The sequence below is a fragment of the Ooceraea biroi genome, chromosome 9 (genome assembly GCF_003672135.1).
Source record: "Ooceraea biroi isolate clonal line C1 chromosome 9, Obir_v5.4, whole genome shotgun sequence".
NCBI lineage: Eukaryota > Metazoa > Arthropoda > Insecta > Hymenoptera > Formicidae > Ooceraea > Ooceraea biroi.
The window spans coordinates 11,243,768-11,265,564 of NC_039514.1; the positions used below are offsets into that span (position 1 = coordinate 11,243,768).

General features: G+C 43.4%; 1 protein-coding gene across 3 annotated transcripts in view; it reads left to right on the forward strand.

The window, feature by feature from the left end:
- The window catches only part of LOC105281587, a 103,771-nt gene that overhangs the window by 52,256 nt on the left and 29,718 nt on the right, over window positions 1-21,797 (forward strand). The gene's annotated exons all lie outside the window — the stretch shown is intronic.

Consider the following 21,797-nt stretch of genomic DNA (forward strand, 5'->3'; position numbering starts at 1 on the left):
CGTGACGTGCTTGCTTACTCCGCGAAATAACCGCGATAAAACGTCGAAAATATTAAAAAATATGAAAAGTATCTTATTCTGTTATTGCCTGTGTCATGATTCTTTTAACTGAATTGTCATACGTGTTTGCTGTAACTGATTATTCACGAGTAACTTTAAAATTTCATTCGGGAACTGATAAGATGATTATCAACTTCGTAGTCGTTCGTGTGTTGTTTAAGAACAACAATTGCATCTGTGGATCAACAACTATCAATGCTAGAGAGTAATTATTAATACTTGCGAAATTACCGCCGTTAGGTGCATCAGTACACGTATCGTTATCGTGTTTCCAGCAAGTTGAATCCACGTAAAACGAGCGCGTATCAATCGGTAATCCCTGAAACGTCTTACCGCGCGGAGAGAGAAGTTCCGCTTTGTTCCCTCGCGGTTGCCTTCCGGCAATCGGTTTATCCGCGGCTACATACAACCGCAGCTCGCGGGACAAAAGTGATACCTCACCGTTTCCGTGCTCCGTTTCAGCGTAAAAGCGGGACAAGAGCCCCGAGTCACCGAACGGCTGAATAATAAATGCGCGCCATCCTCGGTTCGATTTCGAGTCCGCAATAATAAATTTTTCACACCGCCAGCGCTACGACAGGATCGTATCTCAGCGACGTTTTGCGACGCTCGGCGATGTTACTCTGGACGATATTATTAGCGTAACCTCGCCGTAACGCCCATTTGTCGATAACGTGCAAACGATTTGCTTAACGTAAAAGCACTCGGCAATATAAAATCACGATATTCAGTCCACTCTGATAGTTTCGAATTTGTACAACATGCACAATACAGCATATAAATATTTATATCCATTTATACAGTCTTCCACTACATGCGAAGTAGTAGAAAACAGATTGCAAACTTGCGCTGTACAAGACCTTAAATCACTCGGCGCTTTACTTTCGCGTTAATGGAACGCGTGACACTCGGATACGCGAACATTACGATACCGACGATCGCGCCGTATCCGCGAAAATGTCCATTCGCGCAGCCGGTGATTTAATCAACAGGATCCCGCGGATTGTAGATCGCGGATAAATCGCGTGAAAGATAGCGCAATTGGAGTCGCGATTTCGCACCGCGACCACATCGAATCTGCACGCGCGCGCTATCGACCAGCGGCACGTAACCGTATCATTCAAATATTGACAGCTGCATTCTACGGGTCGCCGCCGCTATTCCTCGTATCGCCGATTTTTATCGTGAACCGTCGATCGATACCGTGTCGGGGTAGGCCAGCGGCGGTTTATATCAGCCGAGAACCGTGCCACGATTCCGCTGCGCTCCGCCGGAAAGTCGCTCATTTCTGCGCGAACGTTCGCGCTGTCGGTCCGATTTTACGAACATTGGTCGGCTATCAAATCGCCGCGCAAATATGACATGCATGATACCACGTTTTCCTGATTTTCCGCTCCTACGATCGCATACTTGTTTACTCTTCGCGTTTTACGTTTGTAGCCTTCCGTTTTCTTTTTCTCCTCGTCATCGTTATTGTCATCGTTATTGTCATCGTTATTGTCATTGGAAAGAAAATTGTATCGGGTACATGTCGCGAAATATAGCGAGCTCTTGCGCGAGGTCGAAATTGCATCTATCCATTATACTGAATTCATCGTATGCGTCATTATCGGCTTTTAATAATTAATAATCGCTCCGTGCTCATGCGCATCTTTGGTGATATTGAAGATGCAAAATTGGGAACTTTATCTCGTATCTTTATTCGTATAATCATCGAGAGAGAATCGAAGCACGTGTAAATAATTCTTGTCGTTTAAATTCATTTGGTACTGCCCGTGCATCGAATACTAGGTTTTCGCCTTGATATATAGTTACTAGCATCCGATATTGAATACCACATAATGCATCGCATTTGATCTCTTGCGGTCACTTTCGCGATAATGTCAGAAAAAAGAAATGTATAAATAGGATTACAATAAAGAATATTGTTCCTCGGACAACGAGAGTGCAAAAGAAGAAAACAACAGTCGGTTTCGATATTGCGTGTCGCGCGGACGCGTTGCGATCGTAGCGTGCAGCAGTATTGCCATTCAAATACGGTATGTTAGCCTAATAGTTCGTTGCTGGACGTTGTTTTCGCCCGGAAGTAAATGATCGCAAATGCGCGTTGCGATAGCGCGAACGCGATATAAAACCTGGAACGTAACATGAATCGCATTAAAGTGCAAAATTTGTTAGTTTTTCTCTCATGTCGAATAGCTTCACAATTTCTAACAATTATACATATAATTTATATATATTTATAGTTGAATGTATTTTCATTAAAAGTACACGATAACGCGCGATCGTAAGTCACAAAGTAGAATTCTATTTGATCGATCGGACTTTTATCGATTATTCATGATCGAAGAATGCGTAATTCTGCGCAACAGCTAAATGCGACAAAGAGTGCAATTATGACTAAACCTATGCAGGCGTCAGCGTTTCATTATGCGAGATGAGGAAAATGTGGACTTCTTATGTAGGATAACTGAGCAAACTCGGTAGGAATTTAGCGCGAAAGAAAAAAAGAAATCGTTATAAATACGTGGCAAATAAAAGGAAAGTCGTAATAATAAAATTAATGCAACAATAAAGACATTAACACTCTCTTTCGAGTGCTGAAATTGCAAAAGGTAAAAGCGTTCGTGTACTATTCAATATTGAGTAAGCAAAAATATCGGTTTCTCTATTTACGACTCAATCAATTAAGTAAGGAGCTTGCAACTTAAGTCGATCGGCGATTTTTATTAATCGAGCCGATTAATAGGGCAGCTTCGAAAGCCGACTCGATTGTGCGTGCGTTGTCCTCAGCGAAATTGACTCGCGGTAAATCCCGCCAGCTGGATTTCGCAACTTTCACGAGTTAACGTTAATCGCGAATTACGATTCGCCGGGGAGCGTGTATCGACGATCATCGCCTGCGAAATTGAGAGAGATGCAGAGAGACGCAATTTGCCACGACGGAGACTGCGGAAAATGTTTGCTCTGCGGTCGGTTCGCGTCGTGAGTTCGACCTTGATTTACGATCTCTCGCTGACCCCAACGTCAACCGTGCAGAGTTGGTCGCCCTCACGTACTACCGTCAAAACGATCACGTTCACATCGCACGGCGCGAGAAATCCACGTGTCCGCATTTAAGCCTGACGACGGCGATAGCGATTTCCGCGCTAGTCGCATAATTCACGAATACATCGCTCGGTTGATGCGACGCACCAACATGACGCGGATCGCTCGAATGCGCGCACTGATCGCGATAAATTAATCCGCGTGCGTACGTCTACATGTTACGTACCGCATTACATGTGACGCAACTCGTTAACTGTTCCTAACATATGCGTATCGCGTAACGTTCAAAAAGAATTCATACCGGTGAATTTTCATGAGTCGCGAGTGCGACTTTGACATTCGGTCGAGAAGCGAATCTTATACATTTCTGCGATATCACATGTAGTGTTGCTTGAAATGACTGGTTAGTTAAGATTGGAAGACATCGAATTGATGCATCGGTATACATTTTTTGTTTTAGTAAATTAATCTATTTTCTTCTTCTGTGTGTCTGATGGATTTCTACTATTGCGTAGAAGCGTAACTGGTAACTTTTACAAATTACAATCTTTATGTAAAACCTGAAAATTTTTTCTTTGCTACTATCCTTTCATGTGTAAAATATTATTATATTATAACATAAATAAATTAAAACAGTATGTTGTGATTCTACTTTGTCGAATTGAATCGTAGCAATATGCGTTATATAGTCTAGCCGCTGCTTGCGAAGGATATGGCGGTAAGCCAAGCTCCGTTATTCCGAATCTACACCCGTAATCTCAAAATTGAAACACACGTGTGGCCGACCGCGGTTCTATCCGCCCGTGAAATTCTCGGTCGCGTCACAAATCAAAATTAGAGGCGTCTACATTTGTTGGGATCCGAAACAGGAGCAACCAAAGAGTGCACACAAAGAGAAACATTGTCCGCAGACGTCGTCTATTCTTTTTCCTCGATACATGGAGCAAATGTATATTTGTCCAAAACAATTTATAACAAAGAGAAAAAGCGACAAAGAATAAAGTGCGCTGCGTTCAGTGAAACCACTCGGAATCATTCCATTGATCAAATTAGGTCGTTCGGCTTTATTGCGAAGAGACACGATAAGCTTAAGAAAATTCTTGAATCAAAGTAAGAATAAAGAATAATTAATAACTATTACAAAATGTTTCGAAATTTCCATTAGCGTTCTTTATCATGGTGGAAACGCTGCGCGAATGCCGCGTAGAAGAAAGTCAGGCGTTCTCGAGTTGACTTTCACAAGCGGAGATTGCTGCGAGAAAGAGTTCATCCGCGCGTCATCGACGCTCATGCGATGCACGCGGATTGTTTTACGATAATCTCTCTTCATCGTGCGGCCTCTTTATCCTACAGTTTCGAAAGTACTCTGCATATTAATTAATAAATACACGAATACGAGAAATGCTTGATAATCACTGATTCACATGCCGAATAGAAATTTAGACATTGTCAGAAAATACGAATCACGAGGACAATTTTCCCGAAAATAAGTGAATTTCCATTTTCAGATTATTTACAATCGAAGTTGAACCTGTGCGTGAGCACCCCAAACTTTCATAATGTACGTGCAGTTTATTACTTTCATCAATAAACAATAGAGACACAATTGGTCCGCCATTAATCATAGTACGCTTAATTATAGTCTGCTTTCACTGAGTTGTTCCTGAATTTAAACGGTCTAAAATGAATTTCGACAATAATGTTGTCGAGAGCAATTGTATCGTCAGTCAATTATGAATTTTAACGCAAATAATTGTCTTGAAATGCTATTATTAAGTTTGAATGTAAACGCACTCGTACGCTTGATTATTATTTGTTCCTCGTGGCAGCTACTGTTATAAAATTATAAAATTAGAGACTGACGCCGACTGATAATTCGCCATTTCTGAGAAAACAAGGAAATGTCATCGTGTCCGTACTCGTACGAGGAAAGACACCAACGAAAAGATAGAAAAAGGAATGTTTCTTGTTTATTCGTACTTGACGAATGATCGAAATAGTTTTATGCACGGTAAAAAAACCGACAAAAAAATCACAAAACAAGTTACGTCACAAAACCGCACGACGGAAAATAAATTTGCAAGAGTTATACATTTGCATGTGAGTTTTTCGAGTTGCCGACACTCTCATCCGACCATCACTCGCCGCTCAGCCTAAAGAAGCCCGAAGAGGAATGAAGAAAGCACACGAGGAAGACTCGGCCTCGCGAGGTCGACCAGAAAAATTCTTCTGGGAAGAATGTCGCCGTAAAAATGAGGCTTGGTTTCCCCGCGCACATTTGCGGCGGATCCTCGAGGGTCCCGAGGAAGCCGAGGAGGAACTGGCGAGATAGCAAGAAGCCCTCAGCTTCTCGCCTAATGCGCGAACAACCGAGCGGAATCCGGTCGTTTTGCAAAAAGCGCTTAACAAATTCCGCGTAATTTCGCGACCGAGCTGGCCGCGCCGTCACCGTAATTAGCCCTTCCTCGTCAATTAGCTGCGATACGAGCTGACACTTAATAGTGATTTAATGCCGTTGCCGAGCACGCTGATCGAAAGTGGTCGCGCGCGGAATCGATTTCAACCCGCACGCGAAGGCTGCTTGTTTTTCTTCTTTTTGTTCTTTGCGCAATGGCAACTTTTTCATGCTCATCGCACGACGTCCGTGTGCTTAAACTTGATGGAACATGATATTTTCGTCCATTTCATGGGTGTAATAAATAAGACAGTAAACATCACGAGTATTCTCCCCGATCGCGCGCGTGAGATGTATTTCCTCTTATTAGATTCTTATCACGGCAAATATCGTGTGAACTTAATTAAAAAACGATATCCGATCATTTATAAACGAATATTTTAACTCGTCAAAATATTTTCTTGTTCTCGTATTGACGTAGTTTCGTATTTTATGCAGAAATATATTGAAATATTGATTATAGATATTTTGAGATCCGTTCCATTTTACGATTCTCGTCAAGTAATTCGACATGTTAAATGTTCAAAACTGCTGCGCTAAAGCTCAATAATCCGTTAATTGTATAAGATAGATTCAGGTTAATGTGATGTCGATTGATCAAAATTATATTCTCCGTTGTGGAAAATTTATTTTGTTATTCCCGACTTATAAATTTTTTATAATATTATTTTTATTTTGTACTCAAGTTTTCTTGGCTTTCCGATCTCGTGTCTCTAGTATTTCGGTCTAACTTTCGGATATGCAAATACCAATTTTGTGTGATATCTACTGATATCCATCTTATAATCCTTTGATCAACGTTTCCATTGTTAAGAGAAATACGCGATTATGTAATTCAGAGACTACATCGGCGATTCCTGTTTTCGATTTGATATGCTACGGATTAACAGCCTGACAACAGCGTTCCGATTGGACGTGGTGATTCTCATGGCTCGCCAGGAACTCTGCGATCCGATGTCGCGGTCTATTTCGAGAGCGCCGAGAAGCTGGATTACTGGCGGTAGATTCATAAGCGGGAGAGCAAGCCTCTCCCGGAGCATACGCTGCTCAGTTAATCTCTCACGTAGTACCTAACTCGTTGGCATTTCGCTGGAGAAAGTAGCGAACCCGCAATGGTGCGGCACACCACCGCGGTTCTCGCGCGCCGCAGCTGCGGATAAATTTTGGTCGTTCTCCACTCCGGAATCATCATGCCGATTACGACAAGCGCGATCGCGCTTTTTTCAGGAGTTTCGTTCGTGTCGACTGTGGTGAAAGGAGAGAGAAAGAGAGAAGGGATTCGATTCGGCAATTGGTTGATGTCACAGATTTATTATGTCGCAATGTTTAAAGAAGTTTCTTTACTTTTGCGTTATAAGTTTCGTGTTTCAGACTTGTTAATGGAATGTCCAGTTAGTACGACAGACATGCGTCGCACCTTTTACGCCGAATATTATTTTACTTTTATGAAGATCGTAAAGTTTAGTTGATTGAGCGCGAGGAATTTTGATTACACTTCGTTCGTACACACTTGATTTTAAAGCGTGTTACTTCAAACATTTTTTGGGACTATAGTAATATTTAATGCGATAATGCAAAACGTAATTGGGAAAATGAATGGAACATCCATCAGCATGCGGCGGATTTTCTTATCTTGCTCAGGCTCTTCGCTTTACGAAAGAAGAAATTTCCTGGTTTCAGAAAGTTCACGCTTTTACGAAATACTTCGCGACTTCAAACTGGGATGTTCCACGGGTGTTGTAGTAACTTCGTAATGTTGCTTTCTTACCTCTCAATGCTTTGTAGGACATTGCGGAGTAAGTGGCGAAATACGGAGAGCATTCTCGCGAAGGATGCATTTAAAAAGGATCTCGTTTGATATGCCTGCATATTGTATTCTCACCTTTCCAGAAAAATTATTTTTACGCCTAATATATAGAAGTTGGTACTTTACAATTTCTGGTACTATTTCGACAATTAAGATGTGCAAAATTTCAAACGCGTCTGCCCTGCTAAAAGACCACTTTGATAAAACGATATATGACGATTAAATAGAATAATTTCACGTTCCGCAGTAGATTGCGAGATAAAATTTCATCTGGAATCAGTATCAAAGCAAACTTGGCAATTTAGTACGTCATATCACGTATCGGAAGGAATGATCTAGCCTCGTTTCTACATAACGCGACACTTCTGTTTCTCCGGCATAAGAATATCGATTTTATCGCTTATTTACAACGTCGTCGTTATGATAATTCCAGTTTCGCGAATTTTGCTTCAGAGACTCGACGCAGAATTGGCAGATGGTCCTGCGCGGCGATTGCTTCGCGCGTATTAGACTAGCCTGTAAAGGCGAGATTATACATACGGGATCGTATGCGCGGCTAGATTATGATGTCGAATCATATGCTCGGAATGAGTTACGTATGCAATCGCGTATCGGGTCTGCATACGCGCAAAACAGCCCGCGATATTCCGATGACAGAGTGTGCCGCGCGCGCGCGCGCCTCAAGGACGCGAGTGAAACCGAAACGCGCGTGCGAAGCGAGCGGGAAGGGTCGGCCGGCCGACTTGAGCACATTAATTACAGGAATGAACGAGGTATACGCGTTCGGGGAGCAAATGCGAATTAATTGCGGCCAGTCCTTGCACCCGAGAGCGCCAGGTAACAAGTCGAGTACGAAGTCGGGTATGAAGCCGGGTACAGCGGTGCGCTGTTGTAATCTACGTCTTATCGATACGCGATTTCACGTGACCGCTTGCTGAAAGAGAAAAAAAAAGAGAGATAATTATTGCAGTGACGTGCTGCCGCGGCGAAAAGTTATGCGTGCGTCTTTCGCTTTCAGTGCATTCTACAAATTAATAAAATATAATCCTGATCGCCAACATATCGCGTCCGAGGCGCGATGTAATCCTTAAGTGCGCAATGTATCATGCTCTTGCATTCTTGATACGCAGATTCCAGCGTTTTGTGGAGGTGTCCTTGCGCACCGCCGTGCATATTGCACAGACGTATTATGGGCACAACCGTTTCTTTGAGCGCTCAAACGGAAACCATCGGCGTTCTTTTATGTCTCTTTCACATTCTACGGAATATCTTTTTCACCTTCTTTGATCCTCCTTTCTCGCTACGTTAATCATATAATTTACTTTGATATTATGAAAATGTGTGTATATTGAAGTATATTGAAGTATTCCGTTCTCTACGAGAAAAAGGCGCAATGTGAGTTTCTCGCCGCGATATTTCATGTGGAACACTGTAAAACTGTATACATCGATGCGATAGTATTATTTACCAAAGCAATTAGAAAGACTAAATAGGTATATCTTTTTCTTTCTCTTAATGACATACGTATACTCGCAAACATATTAAAATAATTGCAAATTGATTCTCACTACAATTTGCTTTAGTGAACTAAATAGTCATTAAAAAATTTAATATCAGTTATAAAGTGCTATTTAATCAGTTTATTACATCGGCGAGATTCAAATGCCACTTATTTGCTGTTCACATCCACCCCAGAGTTTACAGACATACAGTATTATATCAAAATTGAAAAAATCGAGAAGAATCAACAGGAGGCCGTCAATGCTAACAACTTTCGCGATGCGTTTGGCGTTCGGGAGCGGCACGAATGGAATGAGCATTCCCATTCTCTCTCATGCGCGGGGGAAAAAAAGTATAATGAACCGTAATGTCGATCAAGCCTCGCGATGTTTGCGCGAGTCGTGCCTCGGCACGTGATATTTCCCGGCCGGATCGCAGAGCGGACTCGATGTCGCTCTCGTGCGATGAGACGCGCGCTTAAACATGCAGAACGGACGCCGAGAGAGAGACGGAGATTTACCCGAGCGACGTCGCGTGTACTCGCGTCGAGATCGACGCGCTCGAGCGATCGATTACCTCGTATTGGAGCGTATACGGGCGGCACAAAGATGTAATCGTATAGATACGTCTCGGTTTCTCAAGTGTCGAAACGGTCTCCGTTTTATTTCATCCTCCCGCGTGTTCCGCCGCCCAGGCGAGAGCCGGGCCTAATGAAATTCAGTGCTCGAGCGTGCGATTTTAAATATCCTCGCGGCGCATCGACATCCGCGAATCATGCGATAAACGCGAGCCTCGTAACGCGAAGCTGACGAAGCGATTCGATCACCGTCGAGCGGAATCGGGCGCGCGGAACGAGTGCAGAATCGAGCGGACTCGTCCGTCTGTCGTTTCTCGTAATCCGCGATACCTTATCGGCGGCAAGCTATTTCGCGCGAGACGAGGGAATCATTATCGGCACCTGTTTCGCGGGATCCCAAATCGCCGTTTAAGCGCTCGACGCGTGCGCCTATAGGAACGTGAAGCGCGGAGTATCCCGCGCCATTACCGATCGCATTGGAGCGTAATGTCTCTGTAAAATAAAACGTACGCGTCGAGCCTCGCGACCAAGTACCCCTTCAGTTTCACTTTGAGCTTACGATCTCAAATCCGTGTACCATATCAAAGGCATAACAATGTATGAAAATAAAGAGTAAATAATCTTTTCGGAAGGAAAAGAATTTCGGAATGCATGAGAGGAACAATCTCTGAAGCTCCGTAGCGTAGCAAGTGATCGAATGTTCGATCTATCACCTGTATTCTTCAGGTGAGTAATTTTTCAAATATATGATCCTCGAAAATCCGGATCCACGAGTCAATCTACCATCCGGGAATGTACAAGGTGAGGGGAAGCGCGGCTCTCTCTCTCTCTATCGGATATTACATCTACTGCCCCGGAGCGTGCAGACTGGACGAACGATGTTTTGATTAACGTATAAGTCGAGCGTAATGCGCCGCTTCGCCCAGCACCTGCAATCGTGCGCAGTCGGTAGCCGCGTCTGGCCGAGCAACGTCCGCAAAAGGAGCAACGCGCGCGAGGCGGATCCACTCCGACGTCGTCGCGCGACTTCTCGTTGTACATAATCTACGGCCCGTCGTCTTATCGATAGCGGTCCGACGGATAGCACGGCGCTCTCCGATCGATGGCTGCACACGAGTGCACGGGAAAGGAGTGCACTCGCCGGCGGTACGGTTATGCTCGAATTACGCCCCGCGCGAGTATTACGGTATATACACCCATCGCATCGCGCGCGCTGGATGTCGGAGTTTCTTTTGCCTTTTTTTATATACGCGGTTCGACGTATTGTGTGTTGCTGTCTATTGTTCGAAAGTTCGCCGCGACGTGCAGCCATTATGCATTTTTCTGGGATGGAGAACCGGCGAGGCGCGTCGCGTCCGTCGAATAATTTTGTTTCTTCTTCTTTTTCGTTCCTTTCTTTTTTGTCAGATTTTTGTGGCTGACTTTTAGCAAGAGCGGGTATCGTGGAATGAATGGGGTTTTCAGTATCGAGTTGAGAGGCGAGGACGATTTGGTGTTTGCTAATTATTGCATCAAATTCATTTCGGCGGGAGAAACCGACGAATTTCTTTGATCACAGTTGCCCAACTTCAGCATTATCTGATGATCATATAGCTGTAATAAAAGTATTTGATGAAACTTTACAACTCTGCTGTGCTTTACAAAAAAACAGTGTACGGCAAAGAAACTTGAAGAAACTGTGAGAATTATAAATGGAGTCGTAATAAGACAATCTTGCGACGAAAGGAGCTCGAAACGAAGACGGTACGCTCCATCAAGACGGAAGTCAGGAAAATATAAAGTTCGGTTGGAACGGTTAAAATAATCACAGTAACAATAAGTGAGGTACAAAGATGCGGCGTACAGAGGATGAGAAAGGGGAAAAGAGAAGAGTGGCGACGTTCTCTGAGAGATAGTCGGATACGACGACAACGAAGAAGACACATATTTCCTCGAGCGAACGAGCCGTTTCTAGCACGCCTTGACCTTCCGCCTGTGGCCCGAAATAGCATTTGTATTTTTAGTCGCGGCTTTTGAACACGCATCACCATCCTCTCTCTCGAAACACCGAGTGCTACTCCTTCAGGACTCTCCGTCGTGCTTTCGACGTTGGCTCCTTCCTTCCGCTTCCTCGCCGTCTTCTGTTAATTAGCATGCGTCTCCCTTTTCGCACGTTTTCGCCGAGCTTGCAAATTCCCCGATACTCGAGTTACTGTGTTCATCATCCACGCTATCAACGTTGCAAATCGGCACCGTCCCAGTCGACGGATTTGATTAAAGTGATCATCCGGGTCATGTCCCTCGATGGATGGACGAACGAATGTTTCTTAATTAAAATATAAAGTAAAACTACTTTATTCAGATTTCGTTTCTCGAAATTATGTCCTCCGAGTTCTTAAAACCTACCGAGTTCTTCGTACTTGTATGCTCCGTTGAAACCGTCCCGGTGTCTACTGCGTACATTCGGCACGCGAAGAAACGAGCGCGGCGCAATAACGTATGAACGACGACGTACGCGTGGATAATCGCTCGTAAACTTCACAAACGCTCGGTCATGATTCAAATTATATGCGCGTCTACCGAGCGCGTCTCTGCTTCGTTCGCAGCAGGGCATCACGCTTTTATTATTTCTGGAATTTCTGCGATGCGAGTAATTTCCCGTTCCTATCTTTGATCGCTGTCGCATCCGCGCGCGTTGATATCGTGTTGATATCGCACACGCACGCTAATAAATTTAATAAACTCGGTGTTTTACCGTTTATACGCGAGAAGTCTCCTCGACCGGCTTTGGCTGGTCTGTTGGATGTATGCGACACGAAATGTGGCGCGTCGCGCGAAAAATTCAACCACACGGCCAAGGCTTTTCGGAAACTTTAAATATCTATATCATATTTTACGTCGTTTCTTGTGACGGTGCGATATTCCGTGTCCGCGTCACTTCCTTATTGCGTAAAAGTGTTTTTTATGTGTTTTGCACTTCTGCCCGGCGGAATATGCGTACGCGTGGTTGTACAATTTGTGACAATTAATGCAAATTTATTTATTTATTATCATGCGACTACGTTTTCGCGAGCTGTTTGCACAGGTTTTGACGTTTGCTGAAATAAATTCGAAAGTCGTCCTTTAATAAATCGTCCTTTAATAAATTGCATAAATTTTTATTTTATTATGTCAATCCATTTTGTTTCATTATAGAGATGTGATAAGTAATAATCATGTACCAACATTCGGCGTTAAAATTGTCATTAATTTTTATCATTATTATGTACAATTAATATCTAATCGCAAGTTTTTCTGCAAATATCTTTTTTCTTCTGAAGCTTCATTTCCATCGTCATTTTTAGTTCGCAATTTTTATTTTGCGCAAATCCCGTCACGAATTCCCACCAATTCCCATTCAACCGAAGCTGTGATCATCTCTTCCGATTCGCGCGCTCGTTTTCCGAATCAGAAACCGATTCTCCATGTTTCTGGTGTTTCCCTCGCTCTCTCCATTCCTCTTTAATGTCACTCTTCCTCTCCCTTTTTCCTCCCTTTTTCCTATCTCTTTCGATAGGATTTCATCTCATCATGAATGCGCTTCAGCACGCGAGGTAATCGCTGCGTGCCGAGGTGTTTATAGCTAGTTTACGCCATCGTAGCGAGTGTCTAACGAACCAATTAGGTTGTTCTACTCGTCTTCGACGATTCAGCGTGGCCGCGGACTCACTATTGATCACGTTATGCGCGCGTTACGCGCGCGTACGTCGCCGTTCCCCGCGTCGAATCGTTGATTGACGCTAATCCGCCTCGTCGGCTTTGCGCCCCGAGCGGGCTACGGGGTTAGTCTGTCTCGGGCTTCCGATCTGATTTACACGATCGCGATCAAAGATGCAGTATTCTCGGTATCCTCGGCGTTCTCGGGCGAGAGATGAGATCCTACGTGGAGATATTATCCACGAGATTATCTATGGATATATTGTAGATTATTATAACATTCCTGTTGAGTCTCCCTTACTTGATACATTACGTTCGATTATGTCGCCACTTGATACTGACACTCGCTTGATAATCAAAATAATATCAAATTTTACGTAGCATTGACACCTTTTTGTTCAAGCCTCGCAAAGTCGAGTTGGATTATGTCCGTTCCGTAGCGTGAAATTAATTATGCGTTGATGCCACGTGGTGGAAAACGCGGTTAATGGACAAAGTGAGCGGCGCGATGCGACGCGGACACGCGGAGTGCTGGAATTCCGTTTCGAGCGCTTGCAAAATCGAAACGCCTGGAAACGCGCGGGGTTAATTATACGTGGATTTCGTAATCGAGAGAATACAGCGCGCCGCAACAAAGCTCGCGCGCGCGTAGAGAGGGGTGCAGCGAAACGAAGCGCGATCCCGCCACCAAGCTTAATTACTTAAGCTCGCGTTTAAACTCCACCTTGAATCCAATTACTTAAAACGGGCGTATGCGTACGAGCAAGTGAGTCTCACTGCCTGGTTCGCTGAAGATAACTCGCGTTATCGTCTCGTTTCCAGCTCAAATGAGTTCCTCGTAGTAAAAAGCGCAGAAAGGGAACGAATCCAATCAATCATATCGATAAGTCGATAAAGTCTGGATTAAACGGAATAATATGGATTATCTAAGGAGTTCCTTGAGCAGGGGATGTTTGCCCGCTTGCGCACGAGTAGAATCGATTTCGATTTCAAGCATAAGCGAGGAATTTTCAGTAAATATCGAATTTTCTCACTTTGCGATAGATGTGGTCCTTCATGTGGAATCTTTCCTCTTTCTCCGAGAGAATCGAAAAAAAGGCATTGTTATCATGACGACAAGCGTTGAATTGCTAGAGTAATGGCTAGAGCTTTGTAATTATGTATCATTTGTCAATTAGCTGAAATTTTGAAGAACAAAGTATGTGACTGTTCAAGGATGCAGTAGCAAGATACGAAAAGAAAGCGATACTTCTCTGGATCGGACAACGGAAAAAATACTAAACTATTATAAGCAGCTAATATAGTGCCTATTCTTGAGATTTCGTACATTGACATATTTCTTTCCAATTTCTCGATATTTTATAATTCTGTGAAAAAATACAAGTAGAGATTTCATCGAAAATGGCATATCGCGAGCCAGATTTTGCGAAATAGTTTCATCCAGCACGATTAATACTTTCACTGCCGTTCAACATATGCACAACTTGTATCATCAAGAGTGATAAGTAGACGGTGAAAGTGTTAACACTGCCTGTTTCTATCGGCGGACAATGTTATTCGAAACGATTGGCAGATAAAACGTGAACTTACTGCGAACGCGTGCGTGACGCAATCGCTGTGTTTTACGTACACCAGATAAAACTGGCGCGGCTTGCAATCTATATTAATCCGCGAAATACCAAAGCCGGGAATGAGGAGCCAGACATTTTTCTGCGATAAATTTAAAATTTCTGAAAGTTTTTCAATCAGCGAGTCTACGCGACCAAAGAAGAGATCGTAGCGCTCGCGCCGAGTTTCTTTAAGGTTTTTGTTTACGCCTTTTAAAATTATTTATGCATTTTAAATTCTGTATAAAATGTGGAATTCCATGTTTAAAGGACTGCTCTTTGCTTTTATCTGTTATTTTAATGAACTAAATAATTACATATCGTGAAAAATATACGTGGACTAATTATAATAGATTATTCATGTACATACGCACACACGCACAGTCTATGTTTGTTTTATTTTAAAATAATATTAGGATTAGTCAGCTTTTACTTCATTTTCACGCTGTGTAATTATTTCATACACTCGTGTAATAATAAACATTAAACCGGACTCGGGATTTACTATCTTTTTAACGCTGTTTCGGAGTAAAATGCATTTCCGTGCATAATTTTCAGTCTTAAAAAGCCTAAAGAGAAGGATATCAATAGACGAGAAACTCCTTATCTTTTACTCGATAAATGCAAATGCTTTTTTCGGAAGAAAAATAATATTGCCTGCAGAGAATTAATATTGTTTAATTTAATCGAGGGTAAAGCTGTATCGCGATAAAGCTGGCGCGAACTTTCGTGCGACGCGGCCTTTTCAGCAGATGCGGCACAAAACTGCCGCATCGACGATCTAATCGAAGTTAATTACATATTGATTTTGTACGTGCGGGCGGGCGAGTGAGCGGGGAGCAGAAGCGTATGTATGCCGCGATAGATCGCGAGGCATGGGTTCCTTTGTAACGTTTGAAAGCAGCGCACACGTGTCGCGATACATGCATATTACACCGTTGCATTTTGTTATTTGTTTGAAATGGATTCATACGTCGAGAGAGGCCAATGTAACGCGTTTTATTAAAATGTATAATATCAACGGTAACAATCACGTAAATAATTGCGCGTTCGCGTTCAATGATGTTTATTAACATTTTCGTTAATCGGGAAAGATATTCTGAATGTGGAGGAATTTAATGAGCGATTGAATTAAATATTTACGCGAATTTTTTGTCATTAACTATACAAGTTTCGTCTGCAATTAGATGTGATTTGCATTTGTTTTTAATAACATCCCATTATGGGTAATGTTGAAATTATTTTACTGACAATTAATTAATTGTTGTGCGATGGGCAGCAGCATATACTTCTTTTAATTAGTTCCACATAATACGAAAATAATTATTTTTGACTAATGTTAACGCAATGATATGAACCACTTCAAAATATCAGAGTATTATCAGCTTGCGCGCGAAGTAAATCGTAATTACATGCATGAATTAAAAATGATCTTAGCGCTGATTTAATTCCAGATTATGTGAACCGTACTTCTTGATTTGTACCAACATATAACTAACATATAACGTCCGTACATTGTTTTATTTAACCATTTTCCATTTAAATCTCGATTCATTCAATAGTTAAATAATAAATACCTAAAAAAAAGCTCATGCGTAACATTTAATTCATTATAAGCATATTATCAGAAAATTAATCTATCTCTTTACAAATTGTTTAAAGTGTTTCATTATATTTCTCTTCATGCCATTCGTACGCGTAAAACAAACGAAACAATTTCTAAAAACCAGTTGTGACCGAACCACTGAACGAGTCGGACGTAAGGCAAGAACGCTCTGTGTACCAAAGGATTCGCTAATAACTTTTGATGTGAACGCGGCTCTTAAATAAATGTAAATAAAAAAAATTTCTAAAACTATTTATACTCAACAGAAATGTTCGATCCTATCGTGAATATACCATACCACTATTACCGCCATCCCTTTACAAGTCCAAGTTACATCGATAATGCAGGATCAACTGATCCCAGGTCAGCTGCACCGCCGTTTTTCTAGCAGCTCATAGTATCGTCTGTGATCTCGATAGAGCAGCAAAATCGGATTACTCGAGTTTAACGCTAATCGACCTCGGTCGAACGGGAGCCTAAGAGCCAAACTCAATTCGGATCACCACGTAACCGCCGTCGTGTAACGCGTCATGGTGCACATAGTCGTTCTACAGCCTGTGGTCCAGCATGGTTATGAGCCCCGTGGAATTTTCAATCTCGAAAACGAAACGCGACATTTATGAAAGCCTACGGAAATTACGAGCCATTCGGCAGCCTAGCGGAGCGTTCCCGTTTGAGGAGCATCATAACGAGGAGACAGAAGCTGGCTCTCTCCGGCAAACACGGAGATCATCTCGGATAGACTCTCTCGGGGTAAACGCGGCTTCGGCTAAGCCAATTAGCAGCCGGGAACTTAGCAACCGGGAACACGTAGGCGAGCTACTCGTACCTTGCGCGGCAAAGGCATGCGATGCCTTTGTGGAGGATGCGCGCCGTGATGGATACGCGTAGAAATGCTCGAGACGTTTTTACTTAACGCTGAAGCGTCGATACTCTACTTCCGAGTGCCTCTGGCATCGATATATCACCGATTCTGGCGCTGAGCACAGTAGAATCCCCCACGATTTAATCTGGATGGGACCGGGACCAGCCCGAGCTATTCTCGAAAGAAATTTCAAGAGTTGGAAAAACAGAGAGAAAAATTGCTGAATTATTCAAAACTAACATCAGACGTGCAGTTGATAATTACATTTATGTCGTTCAGGTGTAAGATTCTTTGGAAGAAAAGCGAAAGTTGTTTCGATATCAGTTTCGATAGTTCGATAGATTAGTTATTGACAATTTTCTTTAAACTGGCTGCAGCTGGCGAATTTGTCAAAGTCGAGAGTTCCAGGAGAATTGAATTATCAAAATTCGACTGCATCTATGCACGATTGACAACAAATTGCACTCAGCATAGTAAAACCTTTTTCTTGATTATTGGAGTGCCTCATCATCTCTAGTAGATTATAGGAACTAAAATCGATTTGTGTATAACACACAAAAGGTCTATGAACCTTTCAAAAGTCACGAAAAAGCAAATCATCTCTGTGGTGTTTTGCCAGGTTTTTCATTGATTTTGAGGATTTTATCAGTATTAGGAAGGGCGCATCGCGTGCATTCCCGGCCGAAGAGTTAAGGGTTAACAATGTCATAGGGTTGCCGTCTAGTCCGAATAAGGTTACGCGGCTGCTAGTTGACGCTGATGGCGCAAAGCGGACCGGCGCATTATTCTTACTGCTCGTTCCTAGCGTGTTGCGGCTTCCTAACAGCGCTATACGGTACCTCTGTCGTTTCCCGGCGCACTGTACACGTACGTAGAAGTATGTACATAGTAGTAGTATCTTCTCTCTATCTCTCGTTTCCCTCCACCTTCCGTTACGGCCGACGCGGCCATTCCGCTCGGAGACATTTGCCTCGAACGTTGCGATGCGACGCCTCAGTATTTTTCGAAGGTATATCGATACTTTACGCGTAACGCTATCGTTCCGTTGCAACAGGAACATTGAGTTACATTGAGCGCACTATCGATCCTTCTATTTTTATTCATTGTCGCGTACAAAGAGTATCGAAATGGTCAGTGTTCAAAGCGTATCAATGCTTTGCATTATCGGGGTTGTTAATAATTAACGAAAACACGTGGATACTTGTCATCAAATGAGTATCGGCTGATATTGGGTATAATCGGATTATCGAAGGTAATCAGATATCGACACCGAATACACTCAAAAATCGCAGGTAATTCGCGCTGCGGCAAGCACGTTCGTGTGTGCAAGTTGACACGAGAAGTAATATGGTGAACATTTGCTGATGTTTGTCCATTTATACTGTGTGCAAAGTAAACGGTTTAGGTATCGCGCGATAACCGTTTACGCATACAAAACCAACACGTGGCACTTCCGTATTTCCCGTAGACCACCGCCGACCGCGATTCGCTTCTTCGATCATTTATGATCCAGAACGATCTCATCTTATCTCGGAAATTAGTATTATTATATACTATTCGCGATATTCCAACTTCCGGTCGGTTTCTCCGTTTCGACTCCAACGAATCCAGTGTCACCAGGAGCACAATAGCTGTGCAAGGGGAAACCTCGATTTATTACCAATTACGCCGATCGTTTTGCCGATCGTTTTGCCGATCGTCTCGCTGTCGTTTCTGTCAATCGAAGCTGATGCTTCTGACGTTGATCGATAAACACCATAGTGCACGTTTATCGTCGGCCAAGCAGACACCGCTGACGCGGTGTCCACCGCGTTATTAAAGCCTTCATATCTCCGCCGCGCCGATTAGGATTGGCCGTCATTTAAATGTCACAGGGGTACCTGCAAATTGGGAAGGGAGGAATTGGTGGCGCGGTGAAAGCTCCGCGTCCGCCACTCGACACGTGTCGGAGCGCTGTAACCCTCTGTAACCCCTGCAACCTGGGAGCGTTTTGCGGTGTACACGCACATTGCGTCGCTCCAGCATCGGAGATCATTTCCTCTCTAGCCGAACGGAATCTCGCGCGGAATGCCGCCTTATAACTTTATCTCCCGTCCGCATCAGATGACTGCGCGAGCGAACGCTCGAAGAGGCAGAATCCGAGTGGACTTATTATGCAAGGCGTTTAATAATTACGCGAACACCGATGAGAATCTTTTAGCTCTTTCATTCCGCGCATATTAGTCGTATGAAAATATTTTGCACACATTGTGTGTCGGTATTCTTTTCGGACGAATGCGGTTGTAATTTCGAGATTTTGCGTCGTGCGCGTTATAGAACACTAGACAGTGCTTCGGAGCTAAAACGACTCGTTGCACCCGCGGACGTCACGGAGCGTCGTCCTCTCGTCCTCGTCGCGCGGAAAGCGCGTCCTCGGTCGCGCTCCAGTTTCGCGCGGCGAGACGAGCGCTGATACAACGACGCGCCTTCGTGTCCCGTGATTCATGGTCGCCCACTCATGGTTAGTTTGCTCGTTTGTTCGTTCGTTCGTTCGTTCGCTCACTTGCTCGCTCGTTCGTTTGCGACTTAACGCCCATTCCGAATGCACCTTTCATTCGCGGTTTTACTCGGCTGCAAGCAGCGCGATGTCGGCGAAGTTCTCCCGTGGTACGTTAATTAACTCCGCGATAACCGGGTTAAGAATACCTTGCTCGAACTTCTTCTTCTTCTTTTCCCCCCCTTCTTCCGTTCGAACTATATTCTCCGGCGCAAGCGGAGAGCAATAACTCCGCGATGTTTTATTATGTAATATCTCTCGGAGACTTTTTATGAAGCTTCTGTCTTCGCCGCGGCACGTAAATGCTTAGAAACATAACGAAATACAACCGCGCTGGAAGGCGGATTTATTCAAATGAATTTATTTTTAGTATTTTTTCTTATGAGTTTGAAGATATTCGATTTTAAAAAATTGTTAAACAGGTAAGGCTATTCAAAAATTATCGACGACATAATCACTCATATGTACGTTAGACTTTGGAGAAGCGTTTAATTGCATTAACAATAAGTATGTAAGATTATAAAATTAATTTCGGATGAAATTTCTGAGTAAATGCCGGGAAATCTCAAGAATTACAAGAGATTTGTTGTTAGATTCAGAAAGCACAGAACTGAGTTTTATTGCTGCCTGGCATGTCCATCCGTGGCACAATGTTGGTTCTATCTTGATTGTCCGCGACTGTTACACCATTGTCGTCATGCTGTAAAGGAGAAATGCGCTTAACCCCGATGAGTACTTGGCGTTTTCCTCTCGCTGTTCGGCGGTCGCGATATTCGTTTTACTCTACATTCAACACGACCCTATTTACGTAGCTATTAAGAGCTACATGAAAAATGAATCTCCGTGTGATTTACCAACCTCCGTATCTATTCCGGGAGAATTTAAGATACTAAGCGTTGGTTTTCGGATGCGAACGAGAAAAATGACTTACCGCTCATCAAAGTCGCAAACTGATCTCGTTATATCGATTAGTCGGAATTTTACACCTCGTCTGGTTCACAGTCGCGAGACGCGTCTGAAAAACTTTGGTCATCGCGAGAAGTTCGCTATCGTCAACCTCGTCCGATACTTTTTCCTGGTTGACGTCACTTTTGCAGCTGTCGGCGAGTTTTACGCGCGTCTCATACATACGGAATCTATATTTACCGCACACTCTTACAAAGAGTGTTTTCGGTATTTGCCAAGGCATTTTCATATAATCATCCTGGTTCGATCATGATCGAATTATCTTTACAAGATTGATCCTAACGTCTTGTTATTAAGTTAATAGATATCAAAAGCCACTTCTGAAATGATCAACCGAGTATTTTAAAATGTTCAGTTTTCATCATAACATCAAATTTGCACCATATCAAGAATAAAACTGTTTTAATGCGCTCGAATTTCGTCTTTTACTATCACAAGTTTTGCGAACCGATATCGTTTCGCCTGGATATACCTTCTATTTTTATAATTACATGAATATGGATGACTCCTCCGTATTTCCGGCGTAATGTTTGGTTCACGAGTCGCGTATGATCGCGAAATAAACGCGGCTCCATAAAAAAGAGTCGATTGTACTTTAATTAGAGCGCACCCGCAGGAAACGCGAGCGCAGTCGCCATCTCGATCGGATATCTAAACGGCGCGCAGTCACACGATCGTCGGTCGTTCTTCGAAATCGCAATCCGCGCGTTTCGCAATCGAGATTTATCGCGTCGCGGGAGTAATCTGTGAGCGGGCCATTGTGTCATGTGTATATTTTGCAACTATCCGTCACCGTGCGGAAAGCCGCGTCGGCGCTCATCCGTTAAGCCAGGTTTAGACCTGACACTTATCGCCTGATATTGCTATCGTACGTCGTACACCACCGGGATGCGACAAAAGAATATCCGCTCCACACACGCGGGGACGGAAGGGGTGGCTGTATGCACCGCTGCATGCGGAGAACAGACTTCCGACAGCGCAGCGAGTGACGAATTCGCGACCGACGACGTTTATCGCCGTGAAACACTTTTATCCCTGAAGAGCCGAAAATACGTATTCCAAAGCGGAGTATCTCTTGAATTTTGACCTCGAAAA